Source organism: Acinonyx jubatus, chromosome X (genome assembly GCF_027475565.1).
Source record: "Acinonyx jubatus isolate Ajub_Pintada_27869175 chromosome X, VMU_Ajub_asm_v1.0, whole genome shotgun sequence".
Taxonomy (NCBI): Eukaryota; Metazoa; Chordata; class Mammalia; order Carnivora; family Felidae; genus Acinonyx; species Acinonyx jubatus.
The window spans coordinates 94,124,080-94,142,942 of NC_069389.1; positions in this window are offsets into that span (position 1 = coordinate 94,124,080).

An 18,863-nucleotide genomic window follows, 5' to 3' on the forward strand; every position below is an offset into this window, starting at 1 on the left:
TCCCTCCCTCTCTGCCCCGCTCCCACTCATGCTCCATCTCGCTCAAAAATAAATAAACATTAAAATTTTTAAAAATGATAAATCTCTAAGAAAAAAAAAATCCCTGAGCTAGGAGGGGTGCCCAGGTGCCTCAATCTGTTAAGCATCTGACTCTTGATTTCAGATCAGGTCATGATCTCAGGGTTCATGGGATCAAGCCCTGCGTCGGGCTCTGTGCTGACAACGCACAGCCTGCTGGGGATTGTCTTCCTCTCTCTCTGCCCCTCCCCTGCTCATGCACTCTCTCTCTCTCTCTCTCTCAAAATAAATAAAAAGGATGGGTTTTGCCAGTAACCAACATCCACCCATTGCCATTGGTTTGTTCACTCCTCGGGGGTCACACAGAACCCACGAGGCAGCTATTTTAGCCTCAGTCAGAGTCCTGCTCTAGACCTTGAGCTAAGAAAGAAGGCCACAGGTGGTTGGGTATGTGTGTATGCCTGCAGCCCACAGGCAGGCTGTCCTCTGCATCTCAAACTCTAGCCCAGGAGACCCTGAGTGCCAAGCACGGAAAACCTGCGTCATGTGGGGAAGGAGGGGGGAAGCTTAGAATGCAGAGTCCTGGGCCGTGCCCCAAACCTCCTGAATCAGAATCACGGGGAGCCAGGCCCCGGAACGTGCATATTGACAAACTCACCAAGCAATTCTGATAAGCACCAAAATCTGAGAACCCCTGGGTTGCCACCACTGTAAAGATAAGTACACATACCTGCGAGGGTGCGCGAAGACCTTCCAAGGCAAGTATGGGCACAAATAGTGTCAGAGGAATCAATTTCCAGACTCTGCACTTCCAGATGTTTTCAGGCTTCCTAAAATCCATCCGCCTGAGGAAGAGGCAGCATGCAGAACCTTCTTTCCTGTATCCCCTTTCTTGAGTGCCTGTGGCTCCCTTGAGAGACAAAAGAAAATCCTCCTTCTCATCCAGCCCAAAACTTACTGCGGGGACTGCCCCCAGGGTATAAAAACCTCCTAGACAGAAACAGAAAGACAATTCAAACGACTGGGCCTGGGGCTCAGAAAATGAGTGACTACAACAACAGGGAAGCAGGAACTCTGGTAGGGGCACCTGGCTGGCTCATGCGACTCTTGATCTCAGCATTGTGAGTTCGAGCCCCACGTTGGGTGTAGAGCCTACTTTAAAAAAAAAAAAGCGGGGGGGGGGGGGGCGCCTGGGTGGCTCGGTCGGTTGAGCCTCCAACTTCGGCTCAGGTCATGATCTCGCAGTCTGTGAGTTGGAGCCCCACATCGGGCTCTGTGCTGACAGCTCAGAGCTTAGAGCCTGTTTCAGATTCTGTGTCTCCCTCTCTCTCTGCCCCTCCCCCGCTCATGCTCTGTCTCTCTCTCTCTCTCTCTCTCTCTCTCTGTCAAAAATAAACATTAAAAAAAAATTAAATGTAGGCACATTTGCCCATTTATTAAAAAAAAAAAATACTTTGAGGAGTGCCTGGGTGGCGCTCGGTTGAGCGCCCGACGTCAGCTCAGGTCAGGATCTCACAGTTCGTGAGTTCGAGCCCCGCGTCGGGCTTGCTCCTGTCAGCAAGGAGCCTGCTTTGGATCCTCTGTCCCCGCCCCCTCCCTGCCCCTCCCCTGCTTGCGCTCTCTCTCTCTCTCTCTCTCTCTCAAAAATTAATAAACATTAAAAAAATTAACTTTGATAATCAATCACTGCTATTCTTTGTATATACTTGGAAAGAAGTCAAAGAATTGAGTGGCATTGCTATAGCAAAATTGTCATCTACTTAAAATTGTGAATAAGGTTCTTCAGTGTTTACATCTGTAAAAGGAAAGAAAAGTAGGAATAAAATGGAGGCAGAACCTTGTCTCCTTTTAGCAGTAAGAAATAGTCATCCACAGAAATATGAACTAATTACATATGGTCCCATACACCTCATTTAAACTTTTCTTTTTTAATGTTTATGTTTGAGAGAGGGAGCGTGAGTTGGGGAGGGGCAGAGAGAGAGTGAGAGAGCGAGGAACTGAGGATCTGAAGGGCCCAAACTCACAAACCATGAGATCACAACCTGAGCCGAAATCAGACGCTTAACTAACTGAGCTACCTACCCAGGCACCCCCATACTTCCAACAAAAATTTGCTTCTCATGTTTAATAATTATTGGATAAATTGTTTATTTATTTTTCATTTTTTAGAAAGAGCACGAGCAGGGGAGAGGGTCAGAGGGAGAGAGAGAGAATCTTAAGCAGTCTCCACACTCATCACACAGCCCAACGCGGGGCTCGATCCCACAAACCGTGAGATCATGACCTGAGCTGAAATCAAGAGTTGGATGCTCAACCGACCGAGCCTGAGCGACGCAGGTGCCCCTTGGTTAAAATCGTTGCATTTATATCGATCACCTGTGTAGTAACAAAACTGTAAGGCTAACTTGATTCAGAAGAGAAGTGTTAAACATTCAGAGCTTTGTGGTCACAGGAAATGAAAAATACAAGTTTAATGTGCGTATCTAGATTGGCTGCAGAGAAGTATGACAGGATGATCAATAGAGACACTTTCAAGAATAAAAATATATTACATTAGGATACAAATCTGAGGTAAGAGGAATGGAAGTACAGTAGTTCCCCCTTATCCATGGGGGATATGTCCCAAGACCCCCAGTCGATGCCTGAAAACGCAGATACTGCTACTGAACTCCTTATATACTATTTTTTCCTATGCACATATGCCTATGATAAAGTTTAATTTATTAATTAGGCACAGTAAGAGATGAACAGCAATAATAAACTAGAACGATTATGATAATATACTCCAATAAAAGTTATGTGAATGTGGTCTTTCAAATTATCTCACGGCCCTGCCCTCACCCCTCTTCCTGCGACAACGTGAGATTGTAGAGCGTCTACGTGACAAGACGAAGGGAGGGGAATGATGTCGGCACTGTGGCGTAGCCTTAGGCTGCTATCAACCATCTGAAGACATGTCAGAAGAAGGATCACCTGTTTCCGGACTGTGGCTGGCCATGGGTGATTGAAACCACAGATAAGGAGGGACTACTGTATACATTCAAGGAGAAAAGAGAATCATTGTTTTCAACTGTTAAAAGAGGAGCTTGCCTATGTGTTTTTGAAGGACATGGTGGTGACTGTAAATTGTTATGGTATGAATCTATGGTGTATGAAATGCATCTTAATAAAGCTGTTATTAAAAAAATAATTGCGGAGGGGGGGCATGTGGGTGGCTCAGTCGGTTGACCATCTGTCTCTTGATTTCAGCTCAGGTCGTGATCTCATGGTTCGTGGGATTGAGCCCCGCATTGGGCTCTGGGCTGATAGCTCGGAGCCTGCTTGGAATTCCCTCTCTACCCCTTCCCCCATGCGTGCTTTCTCTCTCTTTCTCTTTCTCTCTCTCAAAATAAATAAATAAATTTTTTAAAAAATAAAAAAAATTGGGAATTGGTATTTTGGAATAACTACTGACTGCCCCCCTCTTCCTAAAAATGAATTTCTTTTTTTTTTTGCAATGTTTTTATTTATTTTTAAGACAGAGAGAGACAGAGCATGAGTGGGGCTGAAGCAGAGAGAGAGGGAGACACAGAATCCGAAGCAGGCTCCAGGCTCTGAGCTGTCAGCACAGAGCCAGACTCAGGGCTCGAAACCAGAACCCACAATCCGCGAGATCATAACCCGAGCCGAAGTCAGATGCATAACTGACCGAGCCACCGAGGCGTCCCTTAAGGATTTATTTAAAATGATGGTGCTTACCAGACAGCAACATATATTTTGGCTCTCTGCCATTAGCTTCATGACTGACCACATAGCTTCCTCCCTCCTGGGACCTCAGTTTCCCTATCTGCAAGAATAGAGATTGGACACAATGATATTTCAAGTCCTTCCAGGTCTAACTGGTGATTACACCACCTTAATTCACCTGGTTTGTTATTTTCCCTTCAGCAATCAGTTTTTAGGCCGTTGTATAATTTCAGCTCACCTCCACTAGAGGGTAGCCAGAGAAAGGAGATGAGGCTCGAAACAGTTACTTGTATTCTTTGCATTTAGTCCTGACCCTGCCCGCCCCCCCAAGAAAAAGTTGGCAGACAAAACTGATGTTACATGGACAAAAACAAAATAGGGATTTTCTGTTGGTTTCATTTATTGTAGCTGTTAGGCTCCTAATATATTACACAAAGAGATGACAACAGGGGTGTTTTACATGATTTCCTTTTTATTCCATTTAAGGAAATCAAGAATATACCTGATTGCTGGGGCGCCTGGCTGCTTCAGTAAGAGAAGCATGTTTCTCTTGATGTTGTGAGTTTGAGCCCCACGTTGGGTTTAGAGATTACTTAAAAATAAAATCTTCAGGGAAAAAATAAAAAAACTTGATTAATAATGCTGTGTCCAGACAGTCTATCCCCAGCTAAGAAATTCAATCTTTACTGAGTCAATCTTTCCCATTCTTTTTACTGGGATTCCCAATTGAGAATTTTGATCAGGAACCTTCACTGATTTCCATTTGCTTACCACAAAAAGTTCTAGCTCTCTAGGCAACTTTCTAATCAACTTTGTGTCCCATTACTCCCCAGAAATTATCCTGCACCCCTGAGATGCACCTTTCCATAAAAATCTCACAAACATTGCCTTGGCGTTGGCAAGACTGACCCAGGCGTGGTGTGATAGAAAGAGCTCCTTGGAAAAATGGCTGATTTCAGGGCTGGGCAAGGTAGGCACAAGACCAGTCTGGAACATACTGTTATGCCACAAATTAAGGAAGTGCTCAAAATAAACGACAGGGGTATGTCACGAGGACAGGAACCAGCTTGAAAGGGCCATTGGCCAAATCTGGGACACACTGAGAATCACAATAATTAAGTACAGTAATAAATTATGAAACATTGGAAAAATGGAATGCCAGGGGCACCTGGGTGACTCAGTTGGTTGAGCATCTGACTCTTGATTTTGGCTCAGGTCGTGATCCCAGGGTCGTGGGATTGAGTCAGGCACCCTAGAGAGCATGGAGCCTGCTTAAGATTCTCTCTCCCTCTGCCCATCTCCCTGGCTTACACACTCTCTCTTAAATAAAAAAAATAGAAAGCCATGAGTCTATATCAATAAGAAATATAACTAACTAAATAAATAAAATGGAGGAGAGGGGACGGATCTTACTTAAATATTAGTCAGACAAGAATCATCAATGGCTTTTGATTAGGACTAGGATGTTTGCATGGTCTTAACATATTACCCCATAAAGTACTTGCTCACTGCACAGTAAAAAGAAAAATAATGATACACCGAAGAAATTGGACAATACCTTCACCAGGCAATCAAAACTAACACCACAAATTAACAGGGGGACATGTGTCTCCAGACGTGAGACCCTGAGAAAGACCCCCAGCGTCACCTCTGTAGTATTTCAGCTGAGAATGCATCTCCTAAATTAATCGTGAGGAAACTTCACCAAACACCAAATAAGGAAAGTTCTGTTGAAGGAAACAAACAGACAAAAAAGAAGAAGAAGAAGAAGAAGAAGAAGAAGAAGAAGAAGAAGAAGGGCACGAAGACTGTATTCTTCAAAAACGTCCGTGTCGGTAGAGCACGTGACTCTTGATCTCAAGGTTGTGAGTTTGAGCCCCATATTGGGGCAAAGAGATTATTGAAAACAATTAAAAAAAAATAAAACCTTAAAAAGTGCCAACATCATGGGGTGCCTGGATGGCTCAGCCGGTTCAGCATCCGAGTCCGGCTCAGGTCATGATCTCACGGTTCGAGTGTGGGTTCGAGCCCCACGTCGGGCCCTGTGCAGACAGCTCAGAGCCCGGAGCCTGCTTTGGATTCTGTGTCTCCCTCTCTCTCTCTGCCCCTCCCCGACTCACTCTCTGTCTCTCAAAAAATAAAATAAAATAAAACATTAAAAAAAAACTGTCAACGTCATAAAAACAAAGTAAATCTCTGGCAATGTTTCCAGATTAAAGGAGACTAAAAAGACATGACAATTAAATGCATACCTGATCCTAGGCTGGAGCCTGTATGGGTGGGGGAGATAACACCATAAAGAACATGACTGTGTCAATTGACAAAAGTGGAATACGATGATAGATTACAGAAAATTATATCAATATTAAATTTAATGACCTTGGTAACTGTACTATGGTTAAGTAAAAGAATATCGCTAGTCTTATTTCTTTCAAGATTTTATTTTTTAAAGTAATCTCTACGCCCAACGTGGGGCTCAAACTCACAACCCTGAGATCAAGAGTCGCATGCTCCTCCAACTTGAGCCAGCCAGGCGTCTCCCTGTTCTTGTGAAATATACACTGAAGTATTTCGGGGTAATGGGTCATAAGTTATGTGACTTATTCTCAAATGGCTCAGAAAAAAATAAGAATATGTACAGAGAGAGAGAGAGAGAGAGAAAGCAGGTACAAATGAGCTATAACAACAGCAATACGTGTTCTCTGTACCATTCTTATTTTTGCTCCTTTTCTGTAATTTTGAAATTATTTCTAAATTTAAAAGCTTAAAATAGAAGATGTGGCCACGCCCCTTCGATCTCTATGACCACAGACGACATATACGAATTCACGGCAGAGGCAGCTACCGACCATCGAGCACTTACCTGCATTATCTCAGTCCCTGAGATAGTACTTGAAGAGAGGTTCGATCATGGTTCTCCAGATGAGGACACCGAGGCTCAGAGATGTTCAGCAGCTTACACGAAATCACCTAGTTATTAAGTGGCAGGGTTGAGATTTGAGCGCAGGTCTGACACTGATACCCCATTTCCAAAGAAGATACTAGTACTTCGTCATACTTTTTTTTTTACATAGTAATTATGATATTCTAAAATATTATTTATTTAGCATTGGAATCATTTCTTTTCCGTCTTCCCCCACTGCCCACAAGGGCAGAGGTCTTGGTTTTGTTTCATGATGCATTCCCAAGCATCTGGAATAACGTCTGGCATGTAGTAAGCCCTCAGTAATGTTTTTCTTTTCTTTCTTTCTTATTATTTTTATTTTAGAGAGAGAGTACGGGGGACAGGGAGAGAGAGAGGGAGAAAGGATCTTAAGCAGGCTCCATACTCGGCACAGACCCCGACACGGGGCTCGATCTCACAAATTGTGAAATCGTGACCTGAGCTGAAATCGAGAGAGACGGGTGCTCAACCGACTGAGCCACCCACGCACGCGCCCCTCAGTAATGTTTTTCACGAAGACTTACACCTTAGGAATGCTGGGAAGATTAAAGAAGACGATGTAAATAGCACTTGATGTCCTTTGCTGTAACTTTTGAACGAGTTTGTAACTTTTGAGCAGAGGCCCCAGCAGTTCTATCAAAGCTTCGGGAGTGATGAAGATGTCTCCTCGCAGAACAAAGGTGGGAGCGCCTCTACCTTGCATGTTTGTGATCAGATAGGAAACAGCCAGGGCATAGGCACACTCTGCTTACGTTTATGAAACATCTTTTTTTTCTTTAGGTTTTTATCTATTTATCTTGCGAGAGAGAGAGCACGCGCACGTGAGTGGGGGATGGGCAGAGAGAGAGGAAGAGAGAGAGAACCCTAAGCAGGCTCCACCCTATCAGCATCGAGCCTGAGGCAGGGCTTGAACCCACAAACCATGAGATCATGAGCTGAGCTGAAATCAAGAGTCAGACGCTCAAGCAACTGAGCCACCCAGGCGCCCCCATCTCTGAAGCATCTTTTTTTTTTTTTTTTAACGTGTATCTATTTTTCAGAGAGACAGAGAGACAGAGCACGAGCAGGGGAGGGGCAGAGAGAAAGGGAGACACAGAATCCAGGCTCCGAGCTGTCAGCACAGAACCCGACTTGGGGCTCGAGCCCACGAACTGTGAGATCATGACCTGAGCTGAAGTCGGATGCTTAACTGACTGAGCCACCCAGGGGCCCCATCTATGAAGCATCTTAAAGGCACTCAGTTACTGGAAAGTTTTTTACAACTTAAGACAGAATTTTAGGGGCGCCTGGGTGGCTCAGTCAGTGGAGCGTCCAACTCTTGATTTCAGCTCAGGTCATGATCTCACAGTTCGTGAGCTGGAGTCCTGCATTGCCCTCTGTGTTAACAGTGCAGAGCCTGTTTGGGATTCTCTCTCTCCCTCTCTCTCTGCTCCTGCCCCACTTGTGTTTTCTCTCTCTCTCAAAAAATAAATCATAAACTTTAACTAAAAGACAGAATTTTAAAATATGGGTAGTTAACAATCTTTTTCAGCTCCTGGACACTGGCAAGGAAACCCTTCTTTTCCCAAAGAAGACAGATTTTCCATGCCATTGGACATGAAAATTCGATGGTAATATCCCCATTTTCAGAGCCCAAGGAAAGGCTACAAAAATACTGGGGGATTGGAAGGAGGTGGAAACTCAAGACCAGATCAAACAACATTGAGATCTCAGGCATTTCTTAGTACATTGTGCTGGCTCCACCTCAAGGAGGAAATAAACAGAAAGAGTGAGAAAAAAATACGTCAGCCAAACAAAAGGAAGAAGTAGTGTGTGATTTTCATGAGAACAAGGTCAGGTTTTGCTAACTACTTAATCTCAGCCCCTAGCCCAGTGCCTGGCATATAGTAGGTACTCAATAAATCTTCACAAACTGGTGGACTGTCAGCTTTTGCTTAAGTAGCAGCCCCCCAAATCTCAGAGACGACAAATCTTTCTCCCTTGCTTTGCGGCTCTGCGGGCTGGCTGTGGGCCTCCTAGGCTCAGTTAACCTGGCTTCTTAGGCTTGAGTTCAGGTCTGCTCCTTGATTCAGGACCCATGCCAAAGCAGAGCAGCAGGAAGCAAAAATACAGGCGTACGAAAGCAAAAATACAAAAACACAACGCCTCTGAAAGCCTCTGCTCAGGACTGAGACGCTATCAACTTGGCCCATGAATATGGACCAAATGGAATTGTTGTTCAGAATAGGTCAGATGACCAAGCCCAGAGTCCATGGAATGGGGAAACACATTCCGCTTACTCCCCTGGGTGGGATGTGCTGGGAAGTTGCCCGGCAAAGGGTGCGCATGTATCTTTCTTTTGTAGGGAGAAGGTAGAGAAGAGACGAGTAATCCCGCATTCTGGGCACTCTTGTCCATACACCAGAGAAGAGTTGACCTGTCTGTTTATGTTATTCTGATTATAATTATTCATGCATTCACGGCTTATTTAATTAAGGCCTATCCCTTGCACACAGGGTAAGAGCTCCTTGAGGGTCGGGATGGTGTTGGGTTTGGCTCATCATTGAATTTGCAGCATCTAGAACAGTCCCTCATACATAGCAGATGCTTTTTGTTTTGTTTTGTTTTGTTGTTTTTTTAGAACAACTCAGCACCCTGGGTGGCTCAGTCTTTTGAGCGTCTGACTGCTGATTTCGGCTCAGGTCATGGTCTTTCAGTTTGTGAGATCAAGCCCTATGTCGGGCTCTTTGCTGACGGTGCACAGCCTACTTGGATTCTCTCTCTCCCTCTCTCTCTACCCCTCCCCACTCATGCTCACTCTCTCTCTCTCAATAAATAAAAAAACTAAAAAAAAAAAAAAAAGAAAATAACAATTCAACAAAATAAAATTCTGGTTTATTGTTGGATACCCAGTAGACGCTTAATTTATTAAGCATTGTTGAAATAACGGATGAATAAATAGATCTCTGTGTGTTCCACTAAGAGTTTTTACATGACCCTCCACTCCTTCTAGAATCTCAGTGTTTCACAGTGCAGCCGGAAATGCCCTGCAATCACTTCAGAGAACAAAGGTCACTGTCAGGGTTTGGAAGAAAATATTACAAAAGGACAAAGATTCATTGAAGAGATTCTAGAAGGGGAGCCTGCACGCTGGAATTTATTTAGGTCTGATTCTGCATTCATAGAATGTATCTGGAAAGCTTTGATAAGAAAGTCCTCTCTGGCGACACTTGATTTCTGGCATATATTGAGTTAAGTTGAGTAGAGATAACATTGTTGTCCAGTCTTGCACAAAAACTTTAGGACAAACCAGGTAGACAAAGAAGAAAAACTCCTCATGCAAGCTTTGAGGGGGGAAAAGAAATCATTACTGCCCATTTACTTAGTTGTGTTGAATAAATCTTTTTTTCCAGTTTTATTGAAAAAATAATTGGAGTGGCTGGCTGGCTCAGTTGGTAAAGCTTGCAACTCTTGATCCCAGGGTCATGAGTTCGAGCCCCACATTGGGCATAAAGCTTGCTTTAAAAAAATAAAAAGAAAGGGGTTCCTGGGTGGCTCAGTCAGTTAAGCGTCCGACTTCAGCTCAGGTCACAATCTCGAAGTTTGTGAGTTTGAGCCCCGCGTCGGGCTCCGTGCTGACCACTCACAGCCTGGAGCCTGCATCAGATTCTGTGTCTCCTTCTCTCTCTCTGCCCCTCCCCTGCTCTCACTCTGCCTCTCTCAATAATAAATAAACATTAAAAAGTTTTTTTAATAAAATAAAAATAAAAAAATAATTGACATATGTCACTGTGTAATTTACAAAAAAAAATTTTTTTTAATGTTTGTTTATTTTTGAGAGACAGAGTGCGGGCCGGAGAGGGGCAGAGAGAGAGGGAGCCACAGAATCCGAAGCAGGCTCCAGGCTCCGAGCTGTCAGCACAGAGCCCGACGCAGGTCTTGAACTCACGAACCGTGAGATCATGACAGGAGTCGAAGTCAAACATTTAACCGACCTTGCCACCCAGGCGCCCCTTAAGGCATATAGCATGATGGCTTCATTTACATGTATTGTGAAATGATTCCCACAATAGGTTCAGCTAACATCCATCTTCTCATATAAATGCAATAAAAAGAAAAGAGGGGCCCTGGCTGGTTCAGTTGGTAAAACATGTGACTCTGGATCTCTGGGTCATGAGTTCAAGCCCCACACTGGGGGCAGAGTTACTTAAATAAATAAATACTTCTAAATAAATAAATAAATAAATAAATATCTTAAAGAAACGAATGAGGGGCGCCTGGGTGGCTCAGTCGGTTAAGCGTCCGACTTCAGCTCAGGTCACGATCTTGCGGTCCGTGAGTTCGAGCCCCGCGTCGGGCTCTGGGCTGATGAAGGCTCAGAGTCTGGAGCCTGCTTCCGATTCTGTGTCTCCCTCTCTCTCTGCCCCTTCCCCGTTCATGCTCTGTCTCTCTCTGTCTCAAAAATAAATAAAAAACGTTAAAAAAAAAAAAAAAGAAAGAAAGAAACGAATGAGGAAAAGGAAAAAGGAAAAAAAAATCTCCTTGTGATCAGAACTTGTAGAATTCGTTCCCTTAACAACTTTCCTATATATCACGTAGCAGTGTTAGCTATTGTCACATTGTATATTACATCCCTGGTACTCACTTATCTGATAACTGGAAGTTTGTGCGTTTTGGCCGCCTTCCTCCAATTCCCCCTTACCCTTGCCCTCAACCATAATTACAAATCCGATTTCTCTCTCTCTCTCTCTTTTTTAAAGTAAGCTCTGTGCCCAATGTGCGGCTTGAACTCACAACCCCAAGATCAAGAGTCACTCGTTCCACTGACTGAGCCAGATCAGGCGCCCCGATCTCTCTTTTTTTTTTTTTAACTGAAGTATAATTAACATAAAATGGCATGTTGGTTTCAGGAGTGCATACCGTACATTGATTCAACAATACTATACGTTACTCATGTGCTCACGATGATAATTGTAGCCACCATACAATGTTACTACAATGTTATTAACTATATTCCCTATTGTGTACTTTTCATTTGATCTCTTTTTCTATGAGTGTGCGTTTTCTTTTTAAAATTTTTTTTAAATGTTTATTTTTGACAGAGAGAGAGAGAGAGAGAGAGAGAGAGAGATGGCTGGGGAGGGGCAGAGAGAGAAGGAGACAGAGGATCCGAAGCAGGCTCTGCTTCAGAGAGTGGAGAGCCCAACGTGGGGCTTGAACTCACAACCCCGACATCAAGCACTGCATGTTCTACCAACTGAGCCAGCCAGCTGTCCCTATGAGTTTGGGGTTTGCTCGGTTTTGTTTCGTTTTAGATTCCACGTGTAAGTGAGATCATACAGCATTTATCTTTTGTTGTCTGACTTATTTCACGTAGCATAGTGTCTCCAAGGGTTATCCATGTCACAAATGGTAAGATTTCCTCATTTTTTTAATGGCCAAATAGTATTCCATTCTATATGTACCGCAACTTCTTTACCCACCCCCCCCAAATCCATGTTTGTTATTAAATAAAACGGGTCTTATTCTCAAGTTCAACCCCCCCTCCCCCGGGCTCCCTACGCGCAGTCGGAGATGTTCTGTGAAGAACCATATGGCTCCAATACAGGGAGAAATGGAATACTCACCTTACAGAGAAGCAAAAGTATGCCCTTCCGTGCTTCCCACATTTTCCCACAGAAATATTCCAAAGTACAGGTGTATGAATGCTACAAGCATAAAATTTCATGAAGTCTTGGATTTTACTTTAAAAGCCCATGCACATTTTGCTTTTTACTACATAATACATCTAGGTTTGTTACAATATAAAAATACCATTTAGGGGCACCTGGGCGGCTCAATCATGTAAGCGTCTGACTCTTGATTTCGGCTCAGGTCATGATCTCACGGTTTGTGGGTTCGAGCCCCACATCAAGCTCTGCGCTTGGGATTCTCTTTCCCTCTCCCTGCTCCTCTCCGACTTCCTTGCACACGAGTGCGTGTGTGTGCACATTCTCCCTCTCTTTCTCTCTCTCTCTCTCTCAAAATAGATAAGTTTTTTTAAACTTGAAAAAAAACGCCACTTAGGGGCACTTGACTGGCTCAGTTGGCGGTACATGAGACTCCTGATCTTGGGGTTGTGATTTTAAGCCCCACATTGGGTGCAGAGATGACTTAAATATAAGATTAAAAAAATAAACATTTAAAGTTACTCATCATCTCGTAAAAATGGACACTCCAAGAAGATGCATTTTGTTGCTTTACACATGACCCCTTTTCCACCTGACCCCATTCTTCCATAGGCTCGTTTATCTCTGTTTGAGAAACAGGCTTTTTTAATCATGATGAAACTGTTAACCAGATTCTAATATTTAGATCTGCCTGGCTAGGCTTTTCCACCTCATACAGGAGGGATCCCCCAAAAAGGATGCCAGAAGGGAGTCAGGGGCTCCTAAACAAGTGAAAAGCAAATAATGAGACTCAAAGTGAGACATTACTCCAAGGGGCTTGGGGTATTTTTCCAGGAGTTCTGTTGTGAACGGTTTTGAAAGAAGCAGTGAGCTCTTTTGCTCTTGTGTTCTCACGGCCTGACTCGGGACGTCACCTCCCATGCCTACAGAATCCCCACCCCCACGGACTGTTTACACAAGGCAAATGTGTCTGCCTGGTAAGATATAGATGGTCCAATAGGGTTAGAGAAGAGATTTCCTTTTATGACTACTAGAGTAATTCTTTTTTTTCTGTTTTCAAAAATTTTTGAGTTTATTTATTCGTTTCGAGAGAGAGAGATCAAGCTGGGGAGGGGCAGAGACAGAGGGAGAGAGAGAGAGAGAGAGAGAGAGAGAGAGAGAATCCCAAGCAGACTCCCCACTGTCAGCACAGAGCCCAGTGCGGGGCTCAAACCCACGAAACGCAGACCATGACCTGAGCCAAAACCAAAAGTCGGATGCTTAACCGACTGAGCCACCCAGGTGCCCCACTTTTTTTTTTAAGATTTTATTTTTAAGTCATCTCTACACCCAACATGGGGCTCGAACTCACAACCCAAGATCAAGAGTCACACACTCCATTGACTGATCCAGCCAGGTGCTCCTACAGGAGTAATTCTTATTCATTGTGTAACAAATCAAATGAAAAGTATAAAAAAAAAAGGCAGGAAAAAAATAAGCTGATGACCCAGAGCAGCCCCATCTTGGCAAATCTTCTTCCAGCTTTTTTCCCTGCCGTTTGTTTGTTTGTTTGTTTGTTTTTACACAATAGAGATCATACTACATATGTAAATTTTTATCTTCATTTTGTCCCTTAATATTACAGCATTTTTTGTGTCCTTAAATATTCTCCTAATTCCATTTAATGATTTCTAGAACAGAGTCCTGATTCCTAGAATTAGATGTTAGAGGTTTAGACTGTTTCCAGTTTTTCAATTTTCTTTTTTTTTAATGTTTATTTTTGAGAGAGAGAGAGAGAGAGAGAGAGAGAGCAAGCGGGGGAGGGGCAGAGAGAGAGGGAGACACAGAGTCTGACGCACAAGTCGAAGCCATGAACCGCGAGATCATGACCTGAGCAGAAATCAAGAGTTGGATGCTTAACGGACTGAGCCACCCAGGCGCCCTAAGATTTTATTTTTAAATAATCTCCCCACCGAACGTGGGGCTAGAACCCCACACCCCTGAGATCAAGAGTCGCTCCCTCCACCGCCTCAGCCAGCCAGGCGCCCCGATCAGTCAGGATTCTTAATCACAAGCAATAGAAGCTGACTCTGGAAGGTTAAGCAGGAAAGGAGTTGACTAAGGAATATGGAGTTTTTCACAGAATTGTTGGCAGGACTGGATAATCTAAAGTCTAACTGCCAGAAACGATGCCTGAAACCAGGTCACTGAACAAGCTTGATGAAAAAGATATCACGGCCTAAGGAAATGGCACATTCTGGAGATGTACATATACGAGGGCTTTGAACCTCACTATAAAAAACCCCACTGCCCTACACTGTCACCAGCACCAGGAAAAAGCAGAATCTCTCCTTTCATCATCTATGTCAGCAAAAAGAGAAGCTCCACGGAGAGTCTGGTTTAATTACCACCCTCACTGTCAAATCTAAGTCTCCTGAAAGCAGGGGTGAGGTCACCTGCTTCCAGGCTAGCGCAAGAGCCTGAGAATCTGACGCAGGGCTTGGAAACTCGGAATTTCCACAAAAATAGAAATTAAGGCTGCCAGATAAAATACAGGATACTTGGTTAAGTCCACATTCCAGGGAAGCGATGAATAATAGTTAACAGCCGCGCATCCCAAACATTTATGGGACATACCTACGCTTAAAAATTATTTGTGGTTTCTCTGAAATTCAAAGGTAACCAGGTGTCTTATGTTTCTATTTGCTAAACCTGGTAACGTGAACAGAAATGCTGTTCCAAAGGTGATGGGCGGCCACGAGTGAATATTTCAAACGTTCCCCGCACTATCACATCGCTTTACTTAAGATAAGCACCGAAGGGCGCCTGGGTGCCTCACTTGGTTGAGTGTCCAACTCTTGATTTAGGCTCAGGTCATGATCCCAGGGTCATGGGATCGAGCCCCACGTTGAGCCCCAATTCGGGCTCTGTGCTGAGCGTGGAGCCTGTTTAGGACTATCTCTCTCTCCCCTTGCCCCTCTCCCCTGCTCACACTCTCTCTCTAAACTAAATAATAATGATAATAATATTTAAAAATAAATAAATAAAAAGAAGCACCAACAATAAACAGGAATTTCTAACTCACCAACAGTCTCACTTCAAAAAAATGTTTGCTAGTTTACGGGTAAGAAATGATATTTAATTATTGCTTTAATTTACCTTTCTTTTTTTTTTAATTAATTTTTTAAAAATGTTTACTTCTTTTTGAGAGAGTGACAGAGTATGAGTCGGGGAGGGGCAGAGAGAGAGGGAGACACAGAACCCGAAGCAGGCTCCAGGCTCCGAACTGTCAGCACAGAGCCCGACGCAGGGCTCGAACCCACCAAGTGTGAGATCATGACCTGAGCCAAAGTCGGACGCTTAACCGACTGAGCCACCCAGGCGCCCTGATAGATAAGCGTTTCAATGGAATGGAACAGAGAAACCAGGACAGACTGTCATATCCGGAAACTTACTACATGACTGAGCTGGCTATAAATAAGAGGAGAGACAGGATGGACTGTTCGTTATTAAATGCTTCTGGAAAAATCGGTTGTCCAAATGGAAGAGATTGATAAGGTTACATCACTAACACGCCATGCACGAAAATAAATCCCGGGATAACTAAATACTTAAATATAAAAACAGAATGTGAATGCTTTCGGAAGGAAGTCTGATAAGAACAGTCATGAGGATAAGGAGAAAAGGGAATTTTCGCAAATCGCTAGTTCATGGGAAAGGTAAGGATGGTCCTGGCTCTCCAAACTCCAGAGACACTTTTACACAGGTGCACAAGGAAACATGTACATCCTTCGGTAGAGAATGCGACTCTTGATCTCAGGGTTGTAGGTTTGAGCCCCACGTTGAAGGTAGAGATTACTTACAAAACTAAAATCTTAAAAAATAAAAAAAAAAAAAACTGGAACCAAAATTTTATTTATTTATTTATTTATTTATTTAAAATGTATTTAAGTCATCTCTACACCCAACGTGTGGCTCGAACTCACAACCCCAAGATCAAGAGCGGCACGCTCTTTCCACGGGGCCAACCAGGCGCCCCATGGAACAAAACTTTTAAAGAAAAAAGAAAAAGAAAATCTCTGAAGCCCATATTGGAAAATATTAGGATTTGTCATGTCTGAGCTGTGATTAAATAGGCGTTTATTTTCTGATCCTTTTTTACGTGTTTGAAATATTTCACAAATCCAAAACATTTTTTTTTTTTTTTTAAAGAACCAACAAGACTGGGTGCATGTGGGTTTGAAGTCAAGAGAGGAGTCCAAGATGACTCAGGTTTCGTGTCTGGTGATGATGTCATTGACAGAAAAGGAGAAGCTGGAGAACCTGGCTTTGTAGAAGATAAGGAGGTATATTTCGGGCACGTTCAGCTTAAAGAAACAGCAGAACATCCAGCTAAGAAACACACATTAGGATGTGAGAAGCCAGAGGTCGGGACAGGAAACTGGCCTGTGTACAGGGAGTGGCAAAGCAGGACACTGGCCCTGAAGCCCACCCTTTCACGTCACCGGGACCAGGCCACACGAGCCTTTGTTTTCTTTTTCTTCCCTCCTTCCTTCCTTTTTTCCTTCCTTCCTTTCTTTTTCTTTCTTTCTTCTTCCTTCTTTTCTTTTCTTTCCTTCTTTCTTTCTTTCTCCTTCCTTCCCTCCCTCGTCCCTCCTTCCTTCCTTCTTTTCTTTCTTTCTTTCTTTCTTTCTTTCTTTCTCCCTCCTTCCTTCTTTCCTTCCTTCCCTCTCTTCTTTCTTTCTTGCTTGCTTTCTTGCTTTCTTTTCTTTCTCCCTCCTTTCTTCTTTCTTTTCTTTCTTTCTTTCTTTCTTCTTTCTCCTTCCTTCTTTTCTTTCTTTCTTTCTTTCTTTCTTTCTTTCTCCTTCCTTCTTTTCTTTCTTTCTTTCTTCTTTCTCCTTCCTTCCTTCTTTTCTTTCTTTCTTTCTTTCTTTCTTTCTTTCTCCTTCCTTCTTTTCTTTCTTTCTTTCTTCTTTCTCCTTCCTTCCTTCTTTTCTTTCTTTCTTTCTCCTTCCTTCTTTTCTTTCTTTCTTTCTCCTTCCTTCCTTCTTTTCTTTCTTTCTTTCTTTCTTTCTTTCTCCTTCCTTCCTTCTTTTCTTTCTTTCTTTCTTTCTTCTTTCTCCTTCCTTCTTTTCTTTCTTTCTTTCTTTCTTTCTTTCTTTCTTTCTTTCTTTCTTTCTTCTTTCTCCTTCCTTCCTTCCCTCTTGCTTGCTTTCATATAAGCCCTTCACGGAGAAGAGACTCCCGAAGAAAAGAGCAAGACACAGTGCTGAGCCAGGCAGTGAGGACTGGGGAAAGGTTACTGAACATGGTGAACACTTGCAGGCAAGAAGATTGTGTCAGGCAGTGATGAGAGACCAGGTGGCCGGCAGCTGAGGAACAAGTGTCAAAGGAAGGAGAGGCAGTGGTAGCCGATTCATTCTAGAAAATAGGCAATGGAATGGAGGGGAGATACTATATATTGTTTCTGGATAAGTACACATGGAGTGAAAGTAGACAAGCTCGCATGGGAAATATTTACACCAACTCTATGTATACACATACATAATATTCACACATATGCACACCTATGTGTGTGCATGTGTCTCTTTTTTTTCTCTTTTTCTTTTTCTTTTTTTTTTTTTTTTTTTTTTTGCTGTGACAAAATACCACAGGCTCATAAACAAAAGAAATTCATTGCTCACGGTTCCGGGGACTAGAAGTCTGAGTTCAAGGTGCCAGCCAGCATGGTTGGGTGAAGGCCCTCTCCTGGAATGCAGACTTCTCATTGTGTCCTCACATGGAAGAAGGGACTATGGAGGTTTGTGGGGTCTCTTTTATAAGAACACTAATCCCGGGGCGCCTGGGTGGCTCAGTCGGTTGAGCATCTGACTCTTGATTTTGGCTCAGGTCATGATCCCAGGGTTGTGAGATCGAGCCCAGTGTCAGGCTCCATACTGAGCATGGAACCTGCTTAAGATTCTCTCTCTCTCTCTCTCTCTCTTTTGCCCTCTGCCCCTCCCCCACTCGCACTCTCTCTCTAAAAATAAAATAAAATACAACAAAAAAATTTTAGAAAGAACACTAATTCCACTCATGAGGGCTCTGCTCTCATGACCTAACCAATCCCCAAAAGCCCCACTTTCTAATACCATCACACTGAACATTAGGATTTCAACATAAGAATCTGGGGGGGGGGGGGGACACAAACATTCAGACCATAACCATATGTATGCATAATGGAATATATTTTCATCATTCACCATACTAATTAACAGACTATTCAAAATCTGCCACAGTGAACAAATATGTACAAACATACGTACACATTTGATATATACATAACGATAGGTATGCATATTATATATCCGTAATTTTTTGCTAGTGCAAGGAGGATATGAGGAAAGAATTGAACATTTAGATTGGTCCCAGCCCCGAAATTTCAAATGAACTACCAGTCACAATTGCGGACAAAGAAAATTCCAGGGGGCCCCTGGCTGACTTGGTTGGAAGAGGATGAAACGCTCGATCTCGGGGCCGTGGGTTCAAGCCCTACGTTGGTTGTAGAG